At 53.2% G+C, this 22,376-nt stretch overlaps 1 protein-coding gene and 1 long non-coding RNA gene across 10 annotated transcripts in view; one reads left to right on the plus strand and one right to left on the minus strand.

Moving 5' to 3' along the window:
• PTK2B (protein tyrosine kinase 2 beta) overlaps positions 1-22,376 on the minus strand; it is a 111,129-nt gene that overhangs the window by 64,132 nt on the left and 24,621 nt on the right. The window contains exon 2 of one of the 9 annotated variants that reach the window (XM_073335542.2): positions 17,046-18,188. The exons of 7 other annotated variants lie outside the window; for them this stretch is intronic. The gene's annotated coding sequence lies outside the window, so the exon portion shown is untranslated. Of the gene's footprint in view, positions 1-16,821; positions 16,885-17,045; positions 18,189-22,376 lie in introns of those variants that run through there. One more of the 9 variants, XM_073335544.2, reaches the window with a different exon arrangement.
• On the plus strand, positions 798-7,021 carry LOC140908452 (uncharacterized). Its single transcript, XR_012157870.2, has 3 exons — positions 798-1,112; positions 5,439-5,531; positions 6,523-7,021. It is a non-coding gene; the product is annotated as an uncharacterized LOC140908452 (long non-coding RNA).

Below are 22,376 nucleotides of genomic sequence, written 5' to 3' on the forward strand. Positions count from 1 at the left end.
CCGGTTCCCAGCCCCTTCTCTCCCCAGCTGCCTGGCACAGGCCACGTCACCGAAAGAACTTTTCAGACGCAGGCACAAAGTTCTACTCTAGATCCAGAGTTTGGTTCATGCCCATCGCTACGTGCCTTTAGCTCCGGCGCAGTCCTGTATGACGCCACCCCTCTGCTTGTCCATGATGCCAGCCTGGCCCTTTGGCCCACTTCTCCCACAGATCTTCACGTCCTTTTCCATGCCTGGTTCGCCCCCCCAGCTCTGCTCCGCTAACCCACTAGCCCCCGTCCCCTGTTCAAATCCCCCTTTGAGACTCACTTTTTTTGCATTTAGGTGTCCGAATCCCATTGGCTCTCCCTGCATTAGGTGCCCAGCTGCCATCTGTGCCTTTGAAAGGTCTCCCCCACAGCACTAATTGTACTATCAGGGCTCTCACAGAAGAGCCCAGAGCATGACTACAGGATTAGAAAATATGTCCTATAGTGACAGACTCCAGGAGCTCCATCTCTTTACCTTGACAGAAGGTTAAGAGGTGACTTGATCACAGGGTAGAAGTACCTACACGGGGAACAAATAGTTCATAATGGGCTCTTCATAGGATTGCCAACTTTCTAATTGCTGACAACTGGACCACCCTGCCCCACACCTGCCTCTTCCCCTGAGGCCCCGCCCTTGCTCCGCCTCTTCGCCTGAGGCCCCGCCCCTGCTCCGCCTCTTCCTCCAGGCCCCATCCCTCGCTTAGGCCTCTCCTCCCAGCCCCCTTCCTCAGCTGGATCCTCTCCACCTCCCTCCCCCCTCCAGCTGGGCTCTCTCTGCTCCGGAGCTTGATGCAGGAGCCTGCCTGCCTGGCTATGAGATGCAGGTAGGAGGCGGCCCTGGCTGAGCAGCAGCCAGTGCAGGTCGATGACCCAGCGCCTCCTCCATGCCCTGCCCGCTGTAACTGGACTTTTGGTGTCTGCTCAGTACATCTGAGCAGACACTGCCAGATCCCCTTTTCGACTGGATTTTCCAGGTCAAAAACCAGGCCCCTGGCAACCCTAGCTCTCCAATCTAGCAGAGAAAGGTCTAACACGCGCCGGTGGCAGGAAGTTGAAGCTGGACAAATACAGCCTGGAAATAAGGTACCAGTTTTTAACAGTGAAAGTAATTAACCACGGGAACAATTTACCGAAGGTTGTGGTGGATTCGCCAACAGGGACAATTGCTAAATCGAGCCTGGATGTTGTTCTGAAAGCTCTGCTCTAGGGGGGCAGGTCTCTGGCCTCTGTTATGCAGGTCAGACTAGATGATCACAATGGTCCTTGCTGGCCTTGGAGTCTACCCCAATGATTCCCACAGCCAGTGCAAGGACAGGAATAGGGCTATACACTCAGTGGAAAAGGGAACTTTCATTCCGGGGAAGTGTGAAATGAGCACAATTCCATTTCCCTGACACCCAGCCTTGGCCAAATCTATCCCCAGCGTAAAGCCAGTGGCTTGGATGGAGTTATCCTAAGCCAGAATTTGGCCCTCTGTGTTTTGTAATTTGTTCCTCTATGTTTTGCTGCTGTGGTTAAATATTAAACGTGTTCGGGGAGAGTGGGAAGCTGGAGACAGAACCTTTCACCTCTCAGAGGTGGAGTCGAATTCAAACCACATGCGCCATGGTCAGAGGGTGCTGCCTTGCGAAGCCTGTTAAGGGCTGATATGAAATGAGATTGGCGGGTCTCAGCCATTAAAATATAAGAACAGCTACATTGGGTCAGACCTAGGGTGACCAGATGTCCCGATTTTATAGGGACAGTCCCGATTTTGGGGTCTTTTTTTTTTAAATAGGCTCCTACTACTCCCCACCCCCGTCTTGATTTTTCACATTTGCTATCTGTCACCCTAGGCAGACCAGTGGTCGTCTGACAGTGGCCAGTGCCAGATGCTTCAGAGGGAATGAACAGAACAGGGCAGTTATCCAGTGATCCACCCCCTGTCGTCCAGTCCCAGCTTCTGGCAGTCAGAGGTTTAGGGATACCCAGAGCAGTGGCTGATTAGCCATTGGGCCCCGTGCCCAGGGGCCCCAGCGAATTTGGGGGGCCCTGGAAAAATGCGTGTCCCCACACCCCGACCTGCTTTGCCCGCCTGCTGGGGAGCGGGGTCAGGGCGTAGGAGCTTGCCCTGCTCTGCTGGTCTGGTGCTCCTGCCGGGGAGAAGGTGAAGCCCCCACGCCCAGACCTTGCTCCCCAGCAGGAGCGCTGAGTGGAGCGGGGCAAGTCCCCATGTCCTGACCCCATTTTTCCGGCAGGAGTGCCAGGCAGGGAGCCAGGGGGGACTGCAGGCGGAAGGGGTGGGAAGAGGCCCCCACACACCCTGGCCCAGGGCCGCACAAAACAGTAATCCGCCTCTGACCCAAAGCATCAGGTTGTATCCCTGACCATCTTGGCTAATAGCCATTGATGGTCCTATCCCCCATAAACTTATCTAGTTCTTTTCTGAACCCAATTGTACTTTTATCTAATTCTTAGATTAGTCCAGTTCTTAACAAGATGGATGTCCACAGCACAAAAACCACCCTAGCAATTGGCCCTAATTACTCCTCTCGGTCGTGGTCTCAATGGAGAATGCAGGGACTGAGTGGGCTTAAAGGATGAGCTACCAACCGCTGACGTGGTCCCCCCTGTCGTGGTTGAAGCGTATTGGTGGGGTGATGGGAGGGAAGCTTGCAAGGCTACGGCCTGCTCTTTATCTGCCCTATGAACAACCCCTGTGCTTCTGCGTCCCGCACCTTCCAGCACTACATCTAGTGAGAGAAGAGTAAGGCTTAGGCTGAGATGAGACTGCTGCAACCCATGGTTTGTGAAGTCCACAGCAGGGCATGGTCATGAGACTGCCCTGCTGACATGGGCCAGCAAAGACTGGAACAGAGGGCTATAACTACTCCAGGGGAACAGGCCAGATGCAAGGGAGAAACACATAGAGGGTGTGTATGGGGAAATAAAGCCCAGGTGAGGCTAGCAGGAGAAGACTGGGAGGAGGAGACCTCCTTTGCCCCCCCTCTCATTTCTCTCTTGGGGGACGAGCCATGCGACAGAGAAGTGAATGAGCCCCTCTCAGATCTAAACTCCAGCCCGCATGCACTCTGCCGCCTCTCAATCGCATTAGGCAGGCGCTGACAGTTCCCCAGCCGGATGCTGGTAGATGTACAGGCACATCCCACGCTCAGCTAATGCAACTAACGAGCGTGAAGAGACCTAATTAGTGCACAGAAAGACTAATCATAGATCAGCGACTCATGCAGACTGAGTGAGGTGTTAAGCCCCAGGATGTATGAGGAATAAACCAGTTGGCCAAACGGAGGCTTTTCTATGGTTCAGCTGAGGGTGGTTTCAATGACGGGTTTGAGGCTTATGAACCTGGTGCAATTTAGCATTGAGAACTCAAGACAACTAACGGGTAGTAGAGGACAGATGCCAAGGTGATGGACGCGAGGTAGACAGACTGGGTGGATGGAGGATGGATGGTTACTTGGCGATCACGTGTCTTGGCTCACACATGGGAACAGGTGCTCAACCAGGTGGATTCTTGCCCCTCATTAATTTGGGGATAGAAAAAACTCTTCCTATAACTGACTGGTGGGGTCCTGGGAGTGATGGTGGGTTGTCTTTCCCCGGAGCATGGAGTGAGGATCATCCATCAGGATCAAACGGCTCGTTCCCATACGAGGATCAATTCCTTGTGGTTGCAGCCCGCAGGGGATGGACATAGGACACTGGTAGAGCCCCCTCATCTCCCTTTGAAGCAATGGTATGGGCAGCAGCTGGAGACAGGATACTCGAGAGCATGGACCTTGGTCTATGGCAATTCCTAGATTCTCTTTCTCCTGTTCTATGTATATTCCTAGCTTTGAGGAAGGCCGCTTTGGCTGACACAGCAGTGTCCAGCTCCATGCATGGGACCTTTATTCCAGACTGCAGCAGGAGGTGGCATTGACCAACCAGAGCTCTTTCGTTTTCATATGGGAGAAACGGGTTGTGGGATAGGGACAATTCTTGGACTCTGGCTTTGCACAGCCGTTAGTCCAACAGGGCCCAATCCTGACTGGGGCCCTTAGCCCTACTGTAATACTAACAACAGCTGGCAAAAATCCATGTGGGATTGAAATTGTAGTGACCCTTTCCCCATGTAAATTTCATCTTTAGCACCCTGTGGTTCTTTCTTTGCACATCCCAGGTTCCCATGGCCTGCAGTGGAGGAGAAGGACCTCAGTGGATTGTGTCTTTTTACATTTGATTCCAACACAGCAGATTTGGTCCATGGACCTTTTGGGAATCCATGGACCAAAAATCAAGCTAGCGTGCTAAAAACAGCAGCGTGGATGTTCTGGCTCGGACGGCAGCTTGGGCTCTCAAGCACACGCAGTCCACTGGGTCTGAGCTCAGGTGGCTAGCCCGAGTCTCCGCTGGAATCACAACATCCAGACTGCTATTTTTAGCATGCTAGCCTGAGACCCACCCAGCTCCCAGCCACACCAATGAGAGATGCATGTCAAGACCATAGTGCGGTCTTTGTTGATGCTGTGCTCCGTCTCCAGCTGCAGGGCTGGCCTCGGAATTGACCGCAGCTCTCTGGTCAGCAGCAGCCACTCTCCTGGCCTCTGATGAGTCTCGTGTTGTCAGCCCCTCATTAGCTGCGGGCCTGCAGTGTCTGTGCATCCTGCACGCTACTGGGGAGAAAATGACAACAGCTGTTCAGGCAGGGTAGGTGCAGTCCAGTACTCCGGCTGCAGGTAGATAGCCTCCTTCAGCTCAAGCACTCGGGGCACCTGGTTCTAGGACAGAAGAGCTCAAGGGCGAGCCCTGCTCCCTCTATAAAGTCTCGCATGGCTGTGCTTCCCAGCACTGTGACGTCGTAGGTGGTCGCAGCTTTGTTAGAATGGGCGCTTGGAGGTGAACCCTAGAAGCTCAAGGATTAGCTCTGTCTCACTTCAGGGAGTATGCTGTGTGTGACGGCGTGCCTCTGCTGGAGTCCAAGGGGTGACTGCAGCTTGGCCAGACATACCTGAGCTGGCAGGGCAGGCTGTACAAACAGGCCGGAGACCCTGGGTACCTGCTCACGCTGCTGAAGCCAGAGCTGCTGCAGGTACTGTGACAGATACGGGAATGGCCTGCCACATCCTTGGGAGACAGTGTCTTTAGGATCCATTGTGTGCAATGAATGGTTTATGTATTATTGTGGGCCGGGGTTGTAGGTCACCTCTCGGAGGGAGAGGTGACAAAGTGAGACCTGGGAATTCCAAGGACTGTATCGCTCAGATTAGCCAACTCCAGTTAGGGCAAATCCCAGCCTTTTGCCCAAGAGAGGTGACAGCTCAGTATCTAGAGCATCCGATGAAGTGAGCTGTAGCTCACGAAAGCTCATGTTGAAATAAATTTGTTAGTCTCTAAGGTGCCACAAGTCCTCCTTCTCTTTTTATCTAGAGCAGGGCTCTGGAGGGACCACAAGGGGGAATACAGATGCAGTTGCCTGAAACTGTGACATCCCCCCGGCTGTTTTTAGCAACGGTAGTGCAGGTAAATCGACCACCCTTTGGATTGCAGTGCAGACACACCCGAGTGTCCCAGCTGTTCTGTGCTGGACGGACTGTCAGATGCTGAATGCGTACAGTTTAGAGGGAGACTCTGGTCTGTGTTGTTAATGACCATGGAGTCGTTAAATCCGGCAATGTAAAGTAATGCGAAGAGTAGCCAATGGGCAGCGGAGGTCGGTCCCTTTGGACACCTTGCGCCCTATTCCCAGCAGTGCAGAGCATCCACAGCTCAGTGGAAGCCCAAGGGAGTTGTGGGCACTCAGCATCTCTGGAAATCAGGCTGCTACCTTCAGTCAAGCCAATAAGGCCGATCAGACCTCACGTTTCAGGCCGCCAGCGAACAATTGTTTCCGCGAACTCACAGCGGCGCAGAGACGGCAGTTGGCTACTTTATGGTGCGTTGGGAGTTCTCCGCTCTCCCAAGAATCAGGTGTAGCTCACCTGGACTAGAAAAGCTGTGTGAGGGCACAAAGCCAGGCCTGGTTACTGGGAAGAGATAAAAGGAGCACGGTGGCAGGAAGTTGTCTGCAGAAAGCCACTCGGCTAAGCTGGCTGGGTGAAAGTTGTTTGTTCAAAATGTTCTAAACTGAGCTGCCACTAAGATGCAGTTTCTGACTTCCCCATCCCCCCGTTTACTCTCTGGTGGTGTGATTTGTGCTGTAATTTGCACAGCACTTAGAGACAGCTTTGATCTGCGAGGTGCCACTCTAATTACAGCCTGCATTGTGCTGCTGTATTGTACAGAATGAATCCTGAGGGCTCGCTGCTCTGTGTGCATCTGAACTCAGCCAGGATGCTGCACGCCGGCTCCTCGACACTGCAAGGTTCTGCTTTTTAAAGTAACTTGATGTAATCACTGTCCTAAGAATACATAATTACAGGTCTGGCCCTTTAAGATCCCTTTAAGGTCCTACAGGAACTCAAGTGTTCTTCACCCCGCATGGATCTTAAAGGGACAGGCCTCTGTTTTTCAGATTTCTCTAAGGGGAATTTTCCCAATCTGGGTGTGGAAAGTCAGAGCCACCATGATTATGGAGTAGAATGACCCCAGCATATGTCATCAGCAGGATTCGAACCCAAAATCTTCAAGTACTGCAACACAGAGCGCGACCACTTGAGCTAAAGAAGTTGCTCCACTACTCAGGAGCAGTTACAGGCCGTTATCGACGAAGGGACAGCCACTAAAGGGCAACACAGCACACAGTCTGCCAAAGTGTTACAGGCTTAGTTGGCTTCCTTCCCTCCTGCCCCCAACAACGCCTGCTCCTTTGTAATCCTGCAGCACCAGGGCAAAGCAGGGTGAATTCTGAAATTACCCACAATGTTTGGCAACATACATGATTCTCCCAGATCCGCATTTAAAAAAAAATCTGGTATTCTTCCCACCCTGCCCCCTGTTGTGATAACTGGACCTGCAAATTTACCCTAGTGCTGAGCTCAATTGTGAAAAGTTAATAAAATGTCACAATTCCATATATCAACAGTAAACGGTGAAAGGTGAAAAAGTGAGACAGACTGAATGAGTCCAAACACAAAGACCTCCTGCTGTCACTCAAGGACGGTGTTAAGGTGGTGGCTGGTGAACATGAAAAGTGTGACTAGAAATCGGTGAACCAAAGCGGATGTGTCACAAATTAGGCCTAACGGGGGGACAAAATGCTGAGGGGAGGGGCTATTCCACCCACCACTCCCTTTGTGGGTCCTTAAAGAAAGAGGAAAAATTGGCTACTGAAGGAAGTTTCACCATCATGGCCGCCACTCCCACCATCTCCTGGGACCCTGGACCTCCATCTTAACTCGGAGAGATTTCTAGGCCAGGCCAGAGAGAGGAACCCACTATCACCTCCACCGGCTCAATCCCAACCTCCACCTAGGGTGTTAGACTCTCTCTCTCTCACACACACATCTCTTCTTTCCTTTCTCTCTCGTTTTTCCTTCTGTCTAACAAGGGTCTGGCTTAGCCAGTCGAGCCGGCGTATTTTGCAACATACGCCTGTGACCAGAAAGAGGCAGCTAAAAGCAATGCCCTACCCGGCCCGAAGCTGGGACAAGTTTGCCAAGTCTCGGAGTGGCTGATAAAAAACCCATGTGCTGGGCCTGTGGTTTTTTCCAACAGCGAGAATGCAAGTGAGGGTCAACACCACAGCATCGCGGGCAGGCTGTGGGCAGCCAGACACTGTAGTTGGAGCCAGAGTCCACAGTCAGGAGTCGGCTGGGTCAGAGGCAGGAGGTAAACTGGAGATAAGAACCATGAGTCAGCACCCAGGGTCAGGATACCAGGGGTCAGAGATAGGAGCCAGACTAGAGATCAGGAGCCACATGTCAGATGCCATGGGAGTGGGGTGCATACAGTCCACCAAAAGCAGGATGAAGCCCAGCTTCAGAAGCTTCCTCTACCTCTGTAACACTGACAGACCCCGGTCATCGGCAGGCAGGATCGAACCTGGGACCTCTGAAGCTAAATGCAAGAGTCTCTACTGAACGAGCTAAAAGCCATATAGCTCTTAGCTAAGGCTGTAAAGCAGACTCGTTAATCTCTCGCTCTACGTGGTCTCAGTACCACTAGATGGAACAGAACACCACACCCAGGAGATGTGCGGGTTACACTTCCCCTACCTGAGGAAGCGCATCCCAAGCGTCAGAGACTTCCCAGTTGAAATCCCAGATGAGCCCCCCTCTTGTAACACCGACAGACCCCGGTCGTCGGCAGGCAGGATCGAACCTGGGAATCTCTGGAGCTAAATGCATGAGCCTCTACTGCATGAGCTAAAAGCCACATGGCCCTTCGTTAATGCTGTAGAGCAGTCTCATTCTCTCTCTCTCTCTCTCTCTAAGTGGGCTCGGTGCCACTAGATGGGACAGAATACCACACCCAGCAGGTGTGTGGATTACACCTGCTGCTGACTTAAATAGGGCCAGCGAGCTGATCAGCCGCTCTGGGACTCTGCCACTCGGACCTCAGGGGCAGAACCACTGGGGCTGGGTTCATGGGTCCCAGGTCAGCAATTGTCAGCAGGCTGCCCCTATGGGCCCAGGGTCAAGCCATGGTGCTTGTGACAGACAGAAGTTGCATTTTCTGTCTTGGCTGTTCTTCTTTTCCCCCTTTTGCGTTTGGCTTCTTAGGAAACGGGGTCAGACTTTAACAACCTCAGCAACAACCCCAGCTCCAGCCCACCTCAGCTGACTTCTCTGTGCCCCCAAAGCACAGTCATCCCCATATGCAATACCATCGAAGAGACTGTCAATCCAGGTCTGGTTTTTCCTTCTAAAAACTCTCTCCAGCTACCAGGCATGAGGGCTGTCATTAAAATGAAAGCCTCCCTTCATAGGCTACATTCCAAAGCCTTTAACTCTTTTTCCCTTCTTTTCTGTCTCTTTAATAAAAGATTAAAAGGATGGAGAACGGTGCACTTGCCGTGGCGCTAAGCAGGCTGAGGTCTCTGTTTGCCGAACCCTGAACGTGGTTTCAAATTGTTGGATGGTTTCAGAGCCCTTAACTCTTTGGGCCAGTCGGTTCCATCTAAATTAATGCAACAGCCCCCACTGTAACGCCCACTGGCCTTCAGGCTCCAAGCGTTAGTCATTCCTGGAGGCTGGAGCTGGTGACTACTGCTGTTTCAAATCCCCACTGATGCCATGTGTCAGCCTAGGGAGTGGGTGTCGGAGAGGTGAGCCGGCCCCAAACTGCGGAGGACTTGGCACCGGGGTGCGGCGCTGGCCTGTGTCAGCTCTAACGCCTTGTTGGCCTGGCTGCTTCTCTCCATCTGTCTCTGTGCAGCGGGGCGCGCTACAGAACATGGGGAGCTCTGCGGCTGGCATGCTTCCACCAGAGCTGCTGTAGCAGGACGGAGAGGGGTGGCTTCCTGCAGCCGGGAGAGGGCATCTGGGTAGCAGCGGCCTGGGGGAGCCGTGGGAAGGGGCTGGCAGGCAGCGCTGACATGCTTCCCTGCACCATGTGCAGTACAGGGCTGGCTGCTGTGAGGGACACACTCCTACTGTTCCCTGTCACTACAGGGCCCCATATGCAGATGTTCTCCTTGGGGCAGCAGCCCGCAAGTTATCCTGGGGCAGGGAGTTCTCATAGTGCAGCCCACAGGCTCCCCCCGCCAGTCCCCGTGTCTGGTGCTCACCCTTCTCCGGTTCTCGGTCTAACGGAACTAATCATCTAAGTCCAATCCAAGAGCCAGTGAGATTTCTCAGAGCCGAGTTACCACACCCAATGGCTTCCAAAGCACCAATCCGGTTCCCTTAGTCAATCTCTTTCCCGCCCTCCCCCACCCCGGAGTGCAGTCTTATTGGCGGCAGAACCTGCGCCTTTGCCCCCTACCGGTCTAGAAAGGTTTCTGATTGGCTGGCGTTTTACTGGCCATCAGCCCCCAGAGCTGCCTGGAGGAGGTAAATACCAGTGTGAGAATTTACCTGCAGCTGACAGGAAAAAACATCCCTCAACAATATCTTTAAAAATGCATGACAGCAGCCCTGCCTTGGCACAGAGCTGACTCGAGTTCAGATCTCAGTGTCCGGCTCCCGCTGGCGGATGAAGACCTGGCCTCAGTGATTCGCACCTTGGTCACGTCTCGGCTGGACTACAGCAACACAGTACATCTGGCCAGGAAGCCATCGGCACTTGGGCAACTCCAGCTAGTACAGAACTCTGCAGTGTGTCTCCTCAGCAGCCCAGGCTACTCCCATCCTCTGCCCCCTCCACCAGCTTCCCACAGAACATCCAATCAAGTTCAAGGGCTTGGTCCTTATTCGTGGCCTGGGCCCAGAGTATGTAAAAGATCTAACCGAGCTCTGGGATGAGACTGTGGTTGACAACTGCTCCTCCGGCACCATGGACCTCTCAACAGTAAGGGTGAAAAGCTCTTCTGGGCAGGAGACAGAACCTTTCCCGGGGGCGGTCTGGGACTGCAATGAACTCCCCCAGGAACCGAGGACCATCCCCACCCTGCCACTTTCTGCTCCAAGCGCAAGGCACATTTCTTCAACCTGCCTTCTCAAATACAAACACAAGGAAACGTGTGTGTGTGTGTACATATTCCAAACCAAGACCCTCCGCGTCTCCCCCTGGGAGAAGAGGACAGAATGTAGTCACGGGGCTTCATGCATGACTGGAAGAATCATAGAAATGTCGGGCTGGAAGAGACCTTGAGGTCACAAGTCCAGCCCCTGTGCTGAGGCAGGACCAAGTAAACCTAGTCCATCCTTGACAAGTGTTTGTCCAACCTGTTCCTAGAAACCTCTAGTGATGGGGATCGCACAGCATCCCTTAGAGTTAGAAAGTGTTTCCTAAGATCTGTTAGAATCCGTGGGCCTAGCAGCCAGGTCCATAGCACCTGGGACTGCTGATGTTCCCACATCACCACCAAGAGGCTACATATAGTTACCTCCAGGGAGTATTGTGGAGATTAGGCACTGCAGGAAGTACCGCCCAAAGGGTCCAGAGTGACAGCGCCCTGCGGCCTTCTGATTGGCCCATGCTCACCATTTCACCCCGGAGAGTGGCCCAGGCAGTTGTCAATGCAACCACATAGACTTCGGACCCGTTGTGATGCCAGGCCTCACCTGGCTTTCTGATCTCCAGTCTCTGAGCCCAGCCTGCCTCTGATCCTGATTCTTGCCTGTTGATCCTGGCACTAGCAATAACCACGATCCTGGCTCACTGGCTGCTGCCTTGTGGCTGTCCTTGACTTGTGGACAGCACCCCAGCTGTGGCTGCTAGGCCAGACTGGGCACATTCTCCAGCTGTGGCCTCACCAGTGCTGAGTAGAGAGGGACAATTACCTCCCATGTCTTACCTACGACACTCCAGTTAATACACCCCAGAATGATACTAGCCATTTTTGCAACTGCATCACACTGCTGACTCATATTCAGTTGGTGACCCACTGTAACCCCCAGATCCTTCTCAGCTGTACGGCCGCCTAGGCAGGTAGTCCCCAGTTCGTAGTTGTGCATTTGATTTTTTCCTTTTTAAGTGCAGTACTTAAGTGAAGAAGCTCAGGTGCCATGCTGATGAATGCAGTCTAAGAGTATATACAGAACAGAACGTCGGGATATTTCCCCTGATATTCAGCCCACATCTTCCTCTGCTCAATTTCCTCCTAGTTTCCTCTTTGTACCGATGGCTGGAAGAAGTGTGGTCTAGTGGTCAGAGTGCAGGCCACAGAGCCAGGAGAGACGGGCTCCTAATCTAATGTGCCTTCAGCGATTACCCAGAGGCCTCAGTCACCAACACCAGTCTCCGGTTTGTGTGCTGCTGGTTATTGGCCGCTCCCCCAGACGTATTAGACGGAGTAGCTCTATATCAACCCCTGTTTCCTGCCCAGGATGGCCAGTTGACTGAAACTAAACTAAAGACGGAGGTGATGCTTGTCAGCCAGGGGGAACGCTTAGAGGAGATGACTAAATCTATTGTTGCTCCCAGCCACTGAAGACACCTGCCTGATCACTGTGGATTGCAAACTCAGAGTCCTCCTACACTCAGAGCTGCTCCACGCCTCTCAGAAAAGGTCAGTGCCCGAAATCAGCCCCTCCTCTGAGATGCACACTTTTCAGGGTTTGAATTTGGGTGGCCACCCACCACCAACTCCTCCTCTCTGAGGTGCCCATTTGTTCTCCAGAATCTCAGCTTTCATTCTCTGGTCCTCATGGTTAGGAACTAAACTTTCAGAGTCTGACCTGAGTGTAACCAATGCAGTGATTCCTGCCTGAGTCCGCAGGCAGCCTGAAGCAACAGCTCTGAGAGGGGCCAACTGCCCCTGTTCATTACGGAGGGGTGGTAGCCCAGAAGCCCAGTGGCGATTGTCACAGCGTGAAAGGGAAGGCACCCAGGACTGATTGCCTAATGCCCGAATGACTGAAAGGAAAGGCACTTGGGATCAATTAACTGCTGAGGATTGAAAGGAAAGGGCCTTATAAAAGACTGAATCGGGCTGGCTGCCGACACAGAATGATGAGAGGTCTGAGCAAGGATTAACCAGCAAACTGAAAGGGGCCTGAAGAAAGTAGCTGCGAAAGGGGTCAGAAGAGCTGCTCTGAGCAGGAGTTACACAGGTCTCCTGCAAAGTCCTTGGCCAAGGGAAGGGTTTGGTCCCAAAAGCCAGAGAGTTGGAAAAGGCTAAGGGCCCGGGAAAGCAGACTCCACAAGCCTTCAGATGGAAAGGGCTGAGAGTGAAGTGCTGAAGCAGGGAAGAGATGCAGAAACCAGGCAGAGAGGAGGAGAAGAGACACCTCAGGACTGAGCATTGCTTGTATTAGATGCCAATAAATTAGACCCTGGGCGAAGGGCATTTCTGGGCAAATAAAGCCTGCGGGCAGTTTATTGAAAGAGCCCCATGAAGGGGGAGAAACAGAGGCAGGCCCATGGCAGACTCACACCTGGTCAGCAGAGCTGCATTTATAGTGATTGTTGTAAAAAATATCACCTCCGTTAACTACTTCCCAGCTGATCAAAGCAGATACAAGAGCAGAGGGCGGATGGCGTTTGAAGATCTATACACGCAACTTCTCCTTTTGGCCCTCCAAGTGGGCGGTTATTTAGGAGATGCAACTACTTCCCCCCTCCCCCACCCTCCCTCAAGGAGGAGGGAAGCCCCACGAGCCCAGCAGGGTACGTTAAACCCCACAGAGGGGCAGCCAAGACCAAGGACCAAGGTGGGGCAGCCCAGTCGCACAGTAGAGGGATCCGTACCCAAATGGATCCACAGGGCGCCCAAGAGAATATTTTGAACATCTGCACAACAGGGCGTCTCACGAGGTTGGAGCCTGGTTTGTGGGTGGAGCTCGGAAGGTACCGCGACTCTGCCCACCCCCAATTCAGTTCCTGAGTCCTTGCCTCTGCCATTCCTGACCCCTAGGTTTGACTGGGGCAGCGGCCGCTAGCTGGGACTGACCACAAAAGCCCCCCAGAAGCTCAGGCTTGTGCAAACTGCAGCTACCCACCTTCAGAGTGGAGCGGACTGGCAGCAGACTATCACCCCATAGGCTCCTATCACTGTGCGGCTGCTAGTCCATACCCAGGTGAAATTCAAGGTGCTGGTCACTATCTACAAAGCCCTAATCTCCTACGTGAGCGCTGGAAGCCCTGTCTTGATGGGGCTGAGGCATATTGTTACCCAGGCTTCCCACTCCTATGGAAATCTGGTCAATCAGCTCCCCAGTCCCGTCTATTTCCACTGTCTATACCAGTATCTCTCAACCTTCCCAGGCTACTGTACCCCCTGCAGGAGTCTGACTTGTCTTGTGTACCTCAAGTTTCACCTCACTTAAAAACAGTTTGCTTACAAAATCTGACATAAAAAGACAAAAGTGTCACAGGGCACTGTGACTGCAAAATTGCTGACTTTCTCCTTTTTACCATATCAAAATAAAATGAAGCAATTAGAATATAAATACTGTACTTACATTGCAGTGTATAGTATATAGAGCAGTATAAACAAGTCATTGTCTGTAGGAAGTTTCAGTTTTTACTGTCTTTACTAGTGCTTCTTACGTAGCCTGTTGTAAAATTAGGCAAATATCTAGATGAGTTGATGTACCCCCAGAAGACCTCTGCGTACCCCCAGGTTGAGAACCACTGGTCTATACAGCTGCAGGGTGAAGGGTTTAGCTCTTCCAATGTGGCATATTAACATGACTCACGCCACGTCACAGTGACATGCTCCGTATACACGCATGTAACTACAATAATAACCTGCCCAATCACTCTGGCCCCCTTCCCATCCTATCTCTCCCCTCACTGCAGCTCAGCCCACCACCCAGCCTCGAATAACCGGTGCATTTCATCATGCTAGTCATTCCCTCTTCTGGGAAAGGGAACGTGTTAAATTGACAGTCGGAGACAAAATAAGAGCAGACTCAACACCTACCCCAGCAGCTCCCCATCAGACGCCTCTTCCCCACAAGATCCCTTCTGCATACTGTTCCCTTCGCTCACCAGCTGCCGCAGCAAGGTTAGACGCAGCATAAGATCCAGAGACGGATAATCTAGAACTCCCATCTAGTCCAACCCCCTCCCCCAAGGCAAGCTTGTTCCCTTCCCGCTGCTCTCTCTGTCCAGTCCAGCTGCAAGAGGATCCTCCACCACTTATACTGGGAGTTTATTCCACTTCCCTGTAGATTTCACAGCTAGGCAGGGTTTCCTGATGTTCAGCCTAAATTCTCCTCGGCTGCGTTTCACCTCCAAGGGAGAGCTCTTCCTCCTTCTCTCCCAATCTCACAGCTCTGTTTATTTTGGGCTGCATCTCTAAAATAAACGTTGGTAATTGGAGCGAAGGCTGCTGAGCTGTTGTGCCCAGACCCGAGGTATGGTCTGGGCTCTCCTTTCTCTTCTCCACCCAGGCCAGGCTCCGTGTCGCAGGGCCTGGCTTGTCTGACTGGCCCAGGGGAGCTGGACGTAGCGCCTTGTGGGTCCGAGCGACACTGAGCTCCCTGGTGTGCTCCTACCTCTGCAGGAAGAGGTCAGTGCTGGGTAGCATGTCTGATGGGTAGCAGCCAAAGGCTGGAGCAAACCCAACCCATGTATAGCGTCATCTCCCCTCATCCAGGCTAGAGCACTGGACTGGGACTCAGGAGACCTGGGTTTCATTCCGGTCTCTGCCACTGGCCTGCTGAGTGACCTTGTTACATCCCCTGTTTGTGCCTCAGTTAACCCATCTGTAAGAGGGGGGAAATGATACCGACCTTGGTAAAGCTCTTTGAGATCTGCCGATGGTCAGAGCTAGGTGCTATTATTTATTATGGATGCCTTTCGGTGCATCTCTTCCTCCAGGCACCCCTGACTCTGAAGGAGGGAGAAGGGTGGGTGGGGAGTAGCTACAGAGACCAGACGTGGAAGCTGAAAATCCCAGGATGGAAGACACGTGCTTTCCCTCCCACCAGAGAAGCTGGTGTCTTGAAATACAGCAGCCCTAATTTCGGTCACCCCTTTTCTGCACTTGAGCTAAGGATTGGGGGCAGGGGGGCTTTCAGCCACCTCCACAGTCCCCATATCCTGGGTCCTAGACGTGACTTCGCATGGCCCCAGGATAGAGCAGAACAGAGCAATGCTCTCCAGCCCTACCCCTGCCGTACCCCGTCCATCGAGGGCTGGGAGCTGGGGACACCCCCATATAGGCCATTTCTGCCCCCTTTCATTGCCAGGGCAGCGTAAGACGACATTGGCATAACTGAGTGAGGGCCCGGGTCTAATCCCCTCCCAGCAGGCCAGGGCTCTCCCTACACGTCCCTCCTCATCCGCTGCGCCTGGCTCTCCCACTACATAGGCCCTGTCCATTCGCCGGGCTGGGCTATCTCCCTGCGGCTGCCTGGCTAGCAGGGTGACCCGGGGCTCATGAGCATGGGGCTAGGAACACCCCTGCTTTCCCCTTCATCCCCTGCACATCCCCAGCTTGCTCTCCCCTGTCACCCCAGGGAACCGGCTGGCCACTGGGAAGCCGAACCCCCGGGCTCCAGTTTGACTCCGGCCTGAGCTGGTGCTGACCAAGAATTCCTATGGTGTGGCTATATGGGGCGGCACAATGAATGTGCTGGGCCCCAACCCAGCCCCTGGTGGGCACCTCAATACCCGTCACCCTGGATGGCTCCCCCTGACAGGCTCAGCCCCTGCTGCATTCATCCTGCAACCCGCCCCGGCCCTGTGTATATTCCTTCCCCCGCAGCGGTGTCCCTCTCCTGCTCCGGCTTTCCAGGGCCCCCTCGCACAAACCTTTGGGCTAGCTGAGGCAGCAGCGCAAAGGATTCTGGGTTGCACCTGAGACCCACCGCTGCCCACCGCACCTGCTGACACAGAGCGGGCCCGCCCTGGCAGACACCCTGGATCCGGAGAAGGGCCATTTGGGGTGTCCCCATGCCTGTCCCAGGGCCGGGGGCACCCATGGGGCCTGTGCCGAAGGCTGCCCCGGCAGTATCCCATCCCCGTCAGGGCTGAGCCACAGAGCAGGAAGCTTACCCAGCGGCTGCCCGTGCCCTGGTCTGCGGTTACCCAGAGGATTTCACTGCCCAGGGCTCCTCTCACCAGCACTAAATCCAGCTCTGGACACGCCCAGGGCTGAAGCCAGCCTGGCTGGTACTCCACTGACAGCACCCTCTTGTCCTGGGGGCTGACACTGACCCATCACTGTTTGCGCCCCCGTTGCAGAGTGTGACTCGCCCCAGCCTGTCCTCCCGCGGTCCTAGTGGCACCTGAGGGGCCGGCACCAGCCAGGCTCATGCGCACGTCTGGCAAAGGGCCCCAGAGGCCGGGGCAGCCTGAGAAAAGTACCACTTACTGTCGAGACGGCTGTCTCCGCACGCCTCACTGCCTCTCCCTCTGCCAAGCCCGCTCTGACCGAACAGACACTTCCTTCCTCTCGCACAAGTGTGCAGAGAGGAATTTGCATATTGCAAAGGCGGCCGGTGCAGCCGCAGCATCCGACGCACGAGGAAAACCTCCCTGCACGAGGGGAAGGGGGTAAGGAGATGAACCTGACAGCTTCAAAACCTGCTCACCTACCTCAGCCAGGCGGGACTGCATTGCGGCGGGCCAGACACTCCTTGAACGGGCCATTCCTCGAGTCTTTCTTTAGCCCCCTTTCCTTCGGCGCTTCCTTTTCTCTTCCCAGGTGGCTCAGCTCGGCTTCCCTTTCTCCAGCATTCTTGGAGGGGAAACTGCTCCCACACACACACCAGTCCAGCTTCTATCTGTCTTCGGCCTCCCCACGTAGTAGGCGAAGCAACCAGGTTTACATTCAGTTCACCTGTCCTTCTAGCCCCACCAGAGCCTAGCTGGGGATGTGGGCAGCTAGCTGTATCCTGGCCAAGGTTAGGACACGTCTTTAACCCTGGTCCGCACAGGCTGGCCAAACGATGCCTGAAACCTGTTCAACTACCGTGCCTCCATTCAGCGTCATGGAGTTGCTACCACTGCCATGGATTTGCAAAGCTTGAAATCGGGCTGACCTGGGACATGAGACAGCCCCGCAGCGATGCTGGAACAGTTCCAACAGCTTTCCCGCAGAAAGGTTAGCCCAGTGGTTGGAGGGCGGGGGGGTAGTCTACATTTCTGTCGACCTGGGTTCAAGTCCCTGCTTGCTGCAACTTTCAAGTATGATTTTGGGTGAGTCACTCCATCTCTCTGTGACTCAGTTCCCCATCAGTAGTGGGGGATAATGATGCCGAGAGGATAAATACATCAATGTTTGTGAGCCACGATGGTACAGGAAGCCTGCCAAACAATCAGTGGGGCCACTGGATGATCGAGGTGGTAAAGGAGCACTCAAGGATGATAAGGCCGCTGCAGAGAAGTTAAACGAATTCTTTCCATTGGTCTTCACTGCAGAGGGTGTGAGGGAGAGTCCCATACCCAAGTCATTCTTGTTAGGTGACAGACCGGAGGAACTGTCCTAGATTGAGGCATCATTAGAGGAGGTTTTGGAACAAATTGATAAATTAAACAGCAGTAAGTCACCAGGACCAGACGGTATTCACCCAAGAGTTCTGAAGGAACTCAAATGTGGAATGGCTCAATAACTGGTTAAAAGACAGGAAACAGAGGGTTGGAATAAATGGTCAGTTTTCAGACTGGAGGGAGGTAAATAGAGGGGTGCCTCAAGGATCTGTCCGGGGACCAGCGCTGTCCAACATAGTCATAAATGATCTGGAAAAAGGGTTCAACAGTGAGGCGGCAAAATTTCCAGACAATACAAAACTACTAAGTTCAAAACTGGCTGTGAAGCAGTACAAAGGGATCTCACAAAACTGGGTGATTCAGCAAGAAAATGGCAGATAAAATTCAATGTCGATAAATGCAAAGTAATGCTCATTGGCAAACATAACCCAATTATACATACAAAATGATGGGGTCTAACTTAGCTGTTACCACTTAAGAAAGAGATCTTTGAATCATTGTGGATAGTTCTTTGAAATCATCCACTCAATGTACACTGCCAGTTAAAAAAGCTAAGAGAATGTTTGGAACCATTAGGAAAGGGATAGATAATCAGACAGAAGATATCATATTGCCACTATATAAATCCATACTATGTTCACAGCTTGAATACTGTATGCATATCTGGTTGCCCCATCTCAAAAATATTTGTTAGAATTAGAAAAGGTGCAGAGAAGGACAGCAAAAATTATTAGGGGTATGGAACGGCTTCCATATGAGGAGAGATTAATAAGGCTGGGACTTTTCAGCTTGGAAAAGAGACAATTAAGGTGGGATATGAAAGAGGTCTATACAATCAGGACTGGTGTGGAGAAAGTAAATAGGAACTGTTATTTACCCCTTCACATAATACAAGAACTAGGGGTCACCACATGAAATTAACAGGCAACAGGTTTAAAACAAACAAAATGAAGTATTTCTTCACACAACGCACAGTCAACCTGTGGGATGTTGTGAAGGCTAAAAATATAACAGGGTTCAAAAAAGAACTAGGTAAGTTCATGGAGGATAGGTCCATCCATGGCTATTCGCCAGGATGGGCAGGGATACAAACCTCTGCGCTGGGTGTCCTAAGCCTTTGACTGCCAGAAGTTGGGAGTGGATGACATGGGATGGATCACTTGATAATTGCCCTGCTCTGTTCATTCTCTCTGGGGCACCTGACATTGGCCACTGTCGGAAGACAGGATACTGGGCTAGATGGACCACTGGTCTGACCCAGTGTGGCTGTTCTTATGTAGGTACTTCTAGACTGTGATCAAGTCACCCCTTAACCTTCCCTTTGTTAAGCTAAATAAACTGGGATCCTTGAGTCCAAGACATGTTTTCTAGTCCTTTAATCATTCTCATGGCTCTTCCTTGACCCCTTTCCAATTCATCAACATCCTTCTTGAATTGTGGTGCCCAGAACAGGAACAGGATTCCAGCAACGGTCGCACCATCGCCAAACACAAAGGTAAAATAATCTCTTTACTCCTACTCGAGATCCCCCCGTTTATGCATCCCAGGATCACACTAGCTCTTTTGGCCACAACGTTGCACTGGGAGCTCCCGTTCAGCTGTATATCCACCAGGACCCCCAAATCTTTGTCAGAGTCACTGCTTCCCAGATAGAGTCCCCCAGCCTGTAAGTATGGCCTGCAGTCTCTGTTCTGCGGTGTACACATTTACATTTAGCCACACTGTGTGTCTTGATCGCAAGACCCTCCACGGTTCCAAAGGCCATCACCTCTTTAACTCCACATGGCTGACCTGGGGGGTTGTTCCAGACCCATCTCTGTGGTTCTCTAGCAGGGCAGGAGAGTCCAATGAGCCCTGAGTGTCAGAAGCATATGAAGACATTGTGTTGCTCCACCTTGATATGACATTATCACTAGGGCCCTACCAAATTCACAGCCATGAAAAAAGCGTCACGGACCATGAAATCTGGTCTACCCCCGTGAAATCTGTATCGTATAAGGTAAAAGCACACAAAAGACCAGATTTCACGGGGGAAACCAGCGTTTCCCAGATTGGAGGTCCTGACCCAATAGGGAGTTGCAGGGGGGTGGCAAGGTTATTTGAGGGGGGTTCGCGGTATTGCCACCCTTACTTCTGTGCTGCCATCACATCTGGGCATCTGGAGAGCGGCGGCTGCTGACGGAGGGCCCAGCTCTGCAGGCAGCAGGGCAGAAGTCAGGTTGGCGATCCCGTACCACACCAGGCCATCCTGACTTCTGCCCTGCTGCTGGCGGCAGCTCTGCCTTCGGAGCTGGGCTGCCAGCATCCGCAGCGCAGAATGACGAGTAGCAGTACCGCAGCCCCCCCTTGCAATAACCTTGCCGCCCCCCCGCCCCCCACTCCTCTTTGGGTCAGGACCCCCACAATGACAACACCGTGACAGGTCACATTTAAAATAGCTGAAATCATGAAATTTACGATTTTTTAAATCTTATGACCACGAAATGGACCAAAATGGGCCGCGAATTGGTAGGGGCCTAATTATCACCCGTCAGGGCAAGCACATTGATGCCTTGATACTCAGGTGCTGGCAGAGTAGAGGGAGTTCAGGAAAGGGCAAGGAAAATGGTCAGGGCAGAGGTGGGAAGGACTGACTAATGGAGAAGGATTGAAAGAGCTTCCCAATTTGTCTAGCGTGGCTGAGGCATCTGAGGAGTGTGAATGCCAAGGTCGTTGTTTCTGGTGGTCGAAGTTGGGGGACAGGAGCAATGGGATGAAATTAAATGGGCAACATTTTGGCTGGAAGTGCAGGCTGGCCAACCAGGCGGGTTTTCTGGGCGCTCCTAGATGTCTACGCTCCTGGCCCTTTGCACACGTCCCGCTCCCCATCCTGGGTTCAGGGACGGACAGGGAGCGACGCACGGAGCGTGATTGGGGGCAGGCACGAGGGAGCGTGGGGAAGGCGCTGGAGGCCAGGGAGAGGTCACCTGCAGATTCCCACCAGTCCACTCCCTAGTCAGTAGGAAAGGGAAGGGGTGGGACAGCCTCCCATGGGAAGGGATGGAGTGCTTAAAGGGGGACTCTGCAGGCAGTGAGAGAGCCAGAAATCCCAGGGCGGGAAGGAAGTGGCAACACTCCAGGTGCCTTTCACGGAGAGATCCAAGCTAGATACACAGAACAGATCGGAGCTTCCCAAACTGGGGGGCACCAGGCTACTTCAGGGCTAGATGGGGAAGGGCACAGCGAGGCAGCGTAGATGGGGAAAGCGGCAGAACTGCTGATGGAGGAGACCAGGACTGGCGGGGGGGTTGTGGCTCAGGATTGAGGGGCATAGGCACAGCTGTGTAAAGGGGGGACGGAGACACACCTGTATCGTAAACTGCTTTGAAACCAGGCTGCCCTAGAAGCACAGTGAAACGACACAGATGCCAGCCCGCAGCAGTTAATCACGTGACTCCCTCACAGGAAGTCTGGCTTCCACAAAGCAGAGAAAATGACACATGACACACGTTCCACTCTGTAGCGGATGATTCCCCCGGGGTGGGGGCTGGAGGAGGCCTCTGATGGCAGGCGCAGGGAGACACCGGCCCATGAGACCGTCCCCATCACCCTAGATTCCCCCAATATTGGCCAGGCCATTGAAGTTTGGCTTCCCCCCCCCCCCCAGATTTGGACGAGGCTGGTTCCCAGGGGCTATCCCTGCGACAGCTGGAACCAGGGTCTCCAAGGCAATATGGGCAAGAACCAGTCCCTGATCCAGACATCCCCGAAGCCTGAGTTATTCAGAGCAGGAGCCAAACTTCCCAGTTGGCCCCTAGATCTATCCGGGGCTCAGCTAAAAACCCCTGGATCCGAACCCAGCAGTGCTGTGGGGCCTGCACGCCCCACCAGAATGGACAGCACCTGCAGGCCTGGGACAGAGACTGCAGGCAGCACAAGGAGCTGAACTCTTCCCTCTGGTGAGCCAGACATGGGGCCAGTTAAGTGTGGCTCGGCAGCGTCTGCCCGACTGTTGTTTGCAGCCTATGCTGGGGCTCTGGCAGTCCCAGATTCAAACCCTGTTGCACCTGACAAATATGAACTAACTCCAGTTCACGGCTGTGCCCAGCGAAGCGGTGAACTATCATCCCCAGGTGGGGAAACTGAGGCACAGAGCAGCAAAAAAGGAATAGGCTCATTTGGGGAGCTGAGCTGCAAACACCACAGAATTCAGCTGTGTTCAGATCCAGGGTTGCGGCTAGCCCGAAGCCAGGACTTCTGTCTCCCAGTCCCGGGCTCTCACCACCAAACCAGGGTTCTCTTACAAGGTCACTTATTAATCCCTGTTTATTTAAACAGGCCTCGCCTGGGAGCTAATAATAAATGCCAGGGGCGTTCTAACAAGCCTTGGGGTTCCAGGGGATGCGAAACCCTAACTTCCCCCTTCGCCCAACAGCTCCCTTCAAACCCACGCTCTGC

This window comes from Lepidochelys kempii, chromosome 3, assembly GCF_965140285.1.
Source record: "Lepidochelys kempii isolate rLepKem1 chromosome 3, rLepKem1.hap1, whole genome shotgun sequence".
NCBI lineage: Eukaryota > Metazoa > Chordata > Testudines > Cheloniidae > Lepidochelys > Lepidochelys kempii.